Source organism: Trichosurus vulpecula, chromosome 2 (assembly GCF_011100635.1).
Source record: "Trichosurus vulpecula isolate mTriVul1 chromosome 2, mTriVul1.pri, whole genome shotgun sequence".
In the NCBI taxonomy this organism is placed as follows: domain Eukaryota; kingdom Metazoa; phylum Chordata; class Mammalia; order Diprotodontia; family Phalangeridae; genus Trichosurus; species Trichosurus vulpecula.
Window position 1 is genome coordinate 15,405,945 of NC_050574.1, and position 6,306 is coordinate 15,412,250.

Here is a 6,306-nt window from a genome sequence, read left to right on the forward strand (position 1 = left end):
ACTTCCATCCCAAGTGTTCTTTTTCTGCTCAGATATATTCTGTGGTTTGTTTTTCCACATGGAAATTTCACCCATCAAACACTGAACCAAGCAATTTGTGAAAGCCATGTTTTGCTATATTCTTACAAATACACAAAAAACAGAAAGTCTTTTGTTCACTAACTTTGCAGTCTGGGAGATTTGCACCCAAATACTACTGCAGATACTCACTATATGACACTGATCAAGTCACTTCCTTCCTCCGCACTATTTCCTTCATCCATAGAATCCATCAAATGAGGGGGTTGAATGCAGTGGCCTCTAAGTTACTTCCTACTTCTCAGTCTATGATCCTAGCATCCTGAGATTCTATGAAGGTAAACCAACTCACTTTATAATCTGGCAACTTCTTTGGAAGAGTAGAGAGGTAAATCAAAAACTCAGGAATGATTGACATGTTTGTTCTTTTTAATGATCTCATGACAATTTGTACAGGACAGATTTTTCTCAGAAATCTTTCAAGGCCTCGAAGAAGAGTCATGTCTTATCTCAAGAAGGACACACCCTAAATTAGTCATGGAATGAGTCAGCTTCTTTTTCTCCCTTCTTTGTCCCATCAATTCATTAGCATGCTCAAAAATCATAAAATGTAGGTCTGGAAAGAGAGGTAACAGATAATACCTTGCTTCCCCATGAATCACTGCCCTTCAACCCTCCAAAGCTGACAGAGCATCCCTAACAAAAGTCAGATATGGGACATTTCATATACAGAAGTGAAAAGTTAGACAGGCATCTTTAGAGGTCCCATTTATTCCACCGCAATCTGGATGCAGACTTGTCGAACCCTATCATGCCTACCTCATGTCTCCAGTCCCATGGAGGCTTTGGTAAACTATATGGAGTATTCCTTAATAAATCTCATTTGGACACTTAAGTCTTATTTGTGGGTTTTCTCCTTTTTCCTTCCCCAGTGAGCATGCTGATCTATTGTATAATCACTCATTTGCAGAAGCCTGCTGTGCCAAAGACAGCCAGGTGGTACAGAGAATAGAGTGCTGGTCTTGGAGTCAGGAAGATTCACCTTCCTCAGTTCGAATCTGGCCTCACACCCTTACTAGTTGTTTGACCCTGGATAAGTCACTTAACCCTGTTTGCTTCAGTTCTTCATCTTCACAATGAGCTGGAGAAGCCCCTTCAATATCTTTGCCAAGAAAATCCCAGATGGGGTCACAGAGAGTTGGACATGACTGAACAACCGCAATAATGCCAAGTGTAAAACTAGGAATGTGTAAGATAACTGGATTCAGTGTCTTCATTTTAAAGCTCCTTGAAATCATAGAGACTTCATTCAAACTTTTGTGGAGAATGATCTAGATCTGAAAGTTCCATTTCTGTAAATCATGAATACTGCCTTCCAGAAGACAGTTGGAAGGCAAGTACTGAATATCACAGAAAAATGTGGAACTGACTATCTCACAGATAAGAAAAAAAATGGTGAAAACAAAAGACAAAATTGATGTCTATTGAGTAGGGGAGGAGAAACAATGGAACAGTCAGCCCAACCCACTGATCCCTTATTATGTTAACCAGGTAAAAAGAATCAGAGCCTTTATACTAGGTGCAAAAGTCTGCATCGGAAGAATATCTCAAATTGATGGAAAAGATACTTGGTCACTCCCCATGGGACTTGTATAAAACCAGCAAGGTAGTTTGGAATTGGGCATTTAAATCCAGACAAGCCTCTACAATTGAATTGATTGCTTGGTCTAAGATGATTTAATAGACTCCCTACACTTATAAACCCAATTAGGATAAAAGACAAAGATAAGAAGACACTGTTTGCCTTTCCAAGAGACCTAATAAAACAAAAAAGTTGTTGACTCTGAAAAATGAGAAATGGACAAAGGTCAAGACATGCCTGTGGCAATCACTATTTCTCAGAGGAGCGATGCAGAATAGTTGCTGCAAAGAAGAGACCAAAAGAGCCCAGAGATGACCTCAGTAAGCTGAGATGAATAAAATTTGTGAAATGTATGTGTTATTTGAGCAGCCTTTTGATGCAACTCACCTGCTCACTATTCATATTATACTAATGGGATAATGAGATACTAATGAGATAATATTTGTGAAAATCACTCAATACAATGCCTGGCACATAGTAGGTGCTATATAAATGCTTATTCATGCCCCTATTCCCTTCCCTTCCCATAATGGATCAAAGGTCATTCAAACTTTTTGAAAGAAATTATAAAACTTTTATTATCCTCAAATTGTACTGTATTGGAGACTGCTTGAAATAAGTTGGGTATCAGTTATCATTTAGAAACAATATTTGGTATCTGGTTATCTCCAAGATCAAAATGAGTCATACTCCCTAAATCTCACTTTGGAGTCCTTTTCCCTCCCACGGATCTAATTCCCTCCACTGAAAGAAAGCTACAAATATGTGTATAGCTTCCAAATTTGATTACCATGAAAATGTTTAAATTTAAGCATCTTTCATTCCAAACTTTGCTACAGGAAACTTATTGCAGAAAGGAAGATCTTGGCTCAGTTTAAGGAAAACTTCTTAACAATTAGTTATCCTAAAGTAGAATGGGGTGTTCTAGAAGGTGTAAGGTTTCCCTTCCTTTGGAAGTCCCCAAGCCAGGCTGAATAACTTTTGGTCAAATATAACAGTGGCAAATCTTGGTCAAGAAAGGGTTGGGCTAAGTGCCTCTGAAGTCCCTCAACCTGGCACAGATCTCAGATTCTGTGATTCTGAAATGTTTTTTTAAGGATGGAAGGAACTAACTAGCATGAGGAATTCACTCCAAATTGTGGAAAACCCAAAACTGTCACAAAAGATTCACCTTTTCTTTGTTTCTCCAGTGCTTAGCACAGTGCCTAGCATATAGTAAATGTTTGGTAAATGTTGGTTAATTGATTTGAAAATCTGGGTGTTGATGGGGTAGGGCTCCAGTGAGTCAATCAATCAAATCACATCTCACACACCAAAAATGAGAGATAATATGCTATTAATCCGGTGAGAACATATCTCCATTAAATCAAATCATAGGCCTTAAAGTAACTGTGGAAAAATGTCCTTAATTAATGTGGATTAGAACCTGGAGAGTCATTGAATGAACTGAAATGACCTTGTGCAGGAAGTATGTTCAGATTATTGAGGAAACTCAGTATGCACTTTACAATTCTGTATACTACTTGGTCACATTCTGTGTGTGACATATAATTAATAAGCCGGTCTAGAACCCCTTTGATTTGAGTGTCTGGTATCTTAGGATAGAATCCTTCCTGCTCAAGCTCAAATGAGATAATATTTGCAAAGTGCTAGCACAATGCCTGGTACACAGAAGGCGCTTAATAAATGCTTATTCCCTTCCCTTCCTCAGGCCTCTTAGAAGAAATCACTGGGATGAAGAGAAGAGGAAAGCACCTTGGTGACTTCCCCCCACCCCCTCCCTCTGCCACCTTGATAGAGAAGGCCCTTCAGAGGGACAGAAAATTGAACATTTTCATTGATATCCTAAGCAGAGTCTCCAGAAGAGTGGCAGTTGGTTGTGATGTCTGTATTGGGAATCGAGGATTCACTGGATAATGGAGACTGACTGGACGTGATGAGAAATGGTGGATTCAAGATTGCAATGAACCCAGCAGAAAAGCTGCATTAAACTAAAGGGAACAGCTTGAAGACTCCAGCAATGGGACTTCCTAGATCAGGAGTTGTGAATTTACCCATTTGCCACAGTCACTCCCTAAGCTGGATCCAACTTTCCCCCTGGACTCTGTAGGTATATCCAGAGAATTCTGGAAGGAAATTTTTGTGTCAACTATTCTTATCAAACCACCTTAGTAAGTAGCCCTTTCTAAAGCTAATTAGATCTGGTGAATTGATTGATTTTCACTGATCAACAGGGGAAGCACATTGATGAGACCCCAGGAGCAATAGTACTAGAAGAGATACTTTTCAAGACTACTCCAAGAGCCTTGAGGGCAGAAGTAGCAGCTGAGCCCTGGGGACCCATGTTGTTAGTTCCAACAGGAGTCTGAAGAGAAAGGCCCTAGAGAATACACTATTAATTGTGTGATTTGGCTAACTATAAAAAGGGGGTGGTGAGGCTGTCCACAATGCAAAGCAGCTGAAAATGCAGGCTCAAAAGATCACTCAATTACGGAAAACCCCCAGATCCTTGTGCCACACTTGGAAGATGGATTGTCCTATAGCAGACTCGGGATTACTAACATCCCAGAGAATCTCAAGGCAGCTGGTGGTGCAATGGACAGAGCATGGGCCTAAAATCTTGTCTGACCTGAGATCAGGCAGACCTGAGATCAAATTCATCCTAAGACACTTACTAACTGTGGCCCTGGTCAAGTCATCTAACCACTTTTGGCCTCAGTTTTCTCAATTGTAAAATGGGGGTGATTACAGCATGTACATCCCATAGATGTTAGGTGGATCAAATGAGACAATATTAAGAGATTAGCACAGTACCTGGCACACGTCGTAGACACTTAATAAATGCTTATTCCCTGCTCTCTCTCTCTCTCTCTGTATATATATATATATATATATATATATATATATATATATATATATATATATATATATATATATATATATATATATATATATATATATATATATATATATCAAGAAATAGCTACAGAAAATTTGCTAGGGTTGGCCCAAAACATGGGCAAAATGCAATAAGAAAGAATTCACAGGACTCTCACAGTCAAAATTGAAAAAGCTAAGGAAAAGGGGGGGGAGATCATTACAAACTGCCTCAGTAATTGAAGAAACTAGCCCAAAAATATAATAAAGATCACATATGGTAGTTGAAGAAAGAAAAGAGAGGATCACAGAAATTGGAAATACTATCTTTACAGAAAGAAACAACGTGGGCCATTAGTCCAGAATTATCTCCTCATGCAAATTCAGGATGCTTTATGAAGTTGGAAGATGAATATTTGAAAAGCAAATAGGCTGTGCAAAGTTTACAGACAGATATGCCCTATCCCTCCAGCCCCCAATCAAAAATTTCCAGTGATTCCCCATGGAATGCAACCTTTTAGCCATGATCTGGCTCCCATTTCAGTGGCATTTCATAATACTACTTTAACTTACTCTCTATTCTAGTCAAAATGGCCTCCAAACTGTTGCTCATAAACAACATCTCATATCCTCCCTCCATGTATCAGTCCAAATGGCCCCCACATAACACATATGTTTCCTCTTACCTTTGCTGCACAGGAACATAACTTCGTTCACATTTAATCTCAAGTGTCACCTCCTACTTACCCTCTCACTGTGGAATAAGACCAGGCAGAGCACATAAGACTCAGGGCCCTTTAAGAGAACTAAAGCCAGAATTTATATCAGAGCCACAGCAGAGGAAAGGGCCAACTCCCGGAGGGTAATTAAGCAGGGAGGAAGACAATGCTGTGCCTACACAGCCAGTACCATAGGGCCCTCCAGGAGTCATGAAACCAAGGCAGTCTCTGATATCCAGTCAAGACCTGTCAGGGCCACATCCCGGGGCCGGCGATTGCTCAAGAAGAATAAGGCAGATTTGGGGCTGAAACCAACAGGAGGTTGATGCTGGCAAAGGGCAGGACCTGGTGACAGTGACCCCATCTAGAACTCTGGCAGCAGCATACAAATTGAAAAGTGGACAGATTGAGGCAAGGACTGCCCGTTCCTATCCAAGAGGGATGGAGGGGGTGAAGATGTCTCAAAGCAACAATCTAGGACCTGAGCTTGGAAAGATAAGTAAACAGAAGAAAACTTTGAGTATAGTGGGAAAATACTGTTGGTTAAAGAATTCAACGAGGTAAACACAGAAGAAGCAACGAAGTACATAATAGGTACAAGTAGAGTCTCAGGAAAAGGTAAGGCCTGACCATAAGGACTTCAACACTCAATGGAAGAAAAAAATCAAGAAATTTTTAATGGAATTATTAAAGTTTCTCGGAGGGGGGGGGGTTGTGGGAAAATAGATAGCTTAGAACAGAAAGTGGAAACATTATACAAATAGTGGAAAATAGAATGGAGAAAACAAAACTCAATGACTCAATGAGAGATGACATATGAGAAGAAAGTTAATAGACTGAAAAATTAGAAGACCATATGGATTATCTATGATAAAAAGCAAAGGGTCTAGAAAGCAGGTCAAGGAGAGAGAATTTAATAATCATCAAACTATCAAAAATTATAACAAAACCAAAAATCTGACTTCCATATTCCAAGAAACCATAAAAGAAATCTTCTCAGATCTATAAGAACCAGAAGGCAATGTAAAAATAGGAAAAACCCACTTGTCA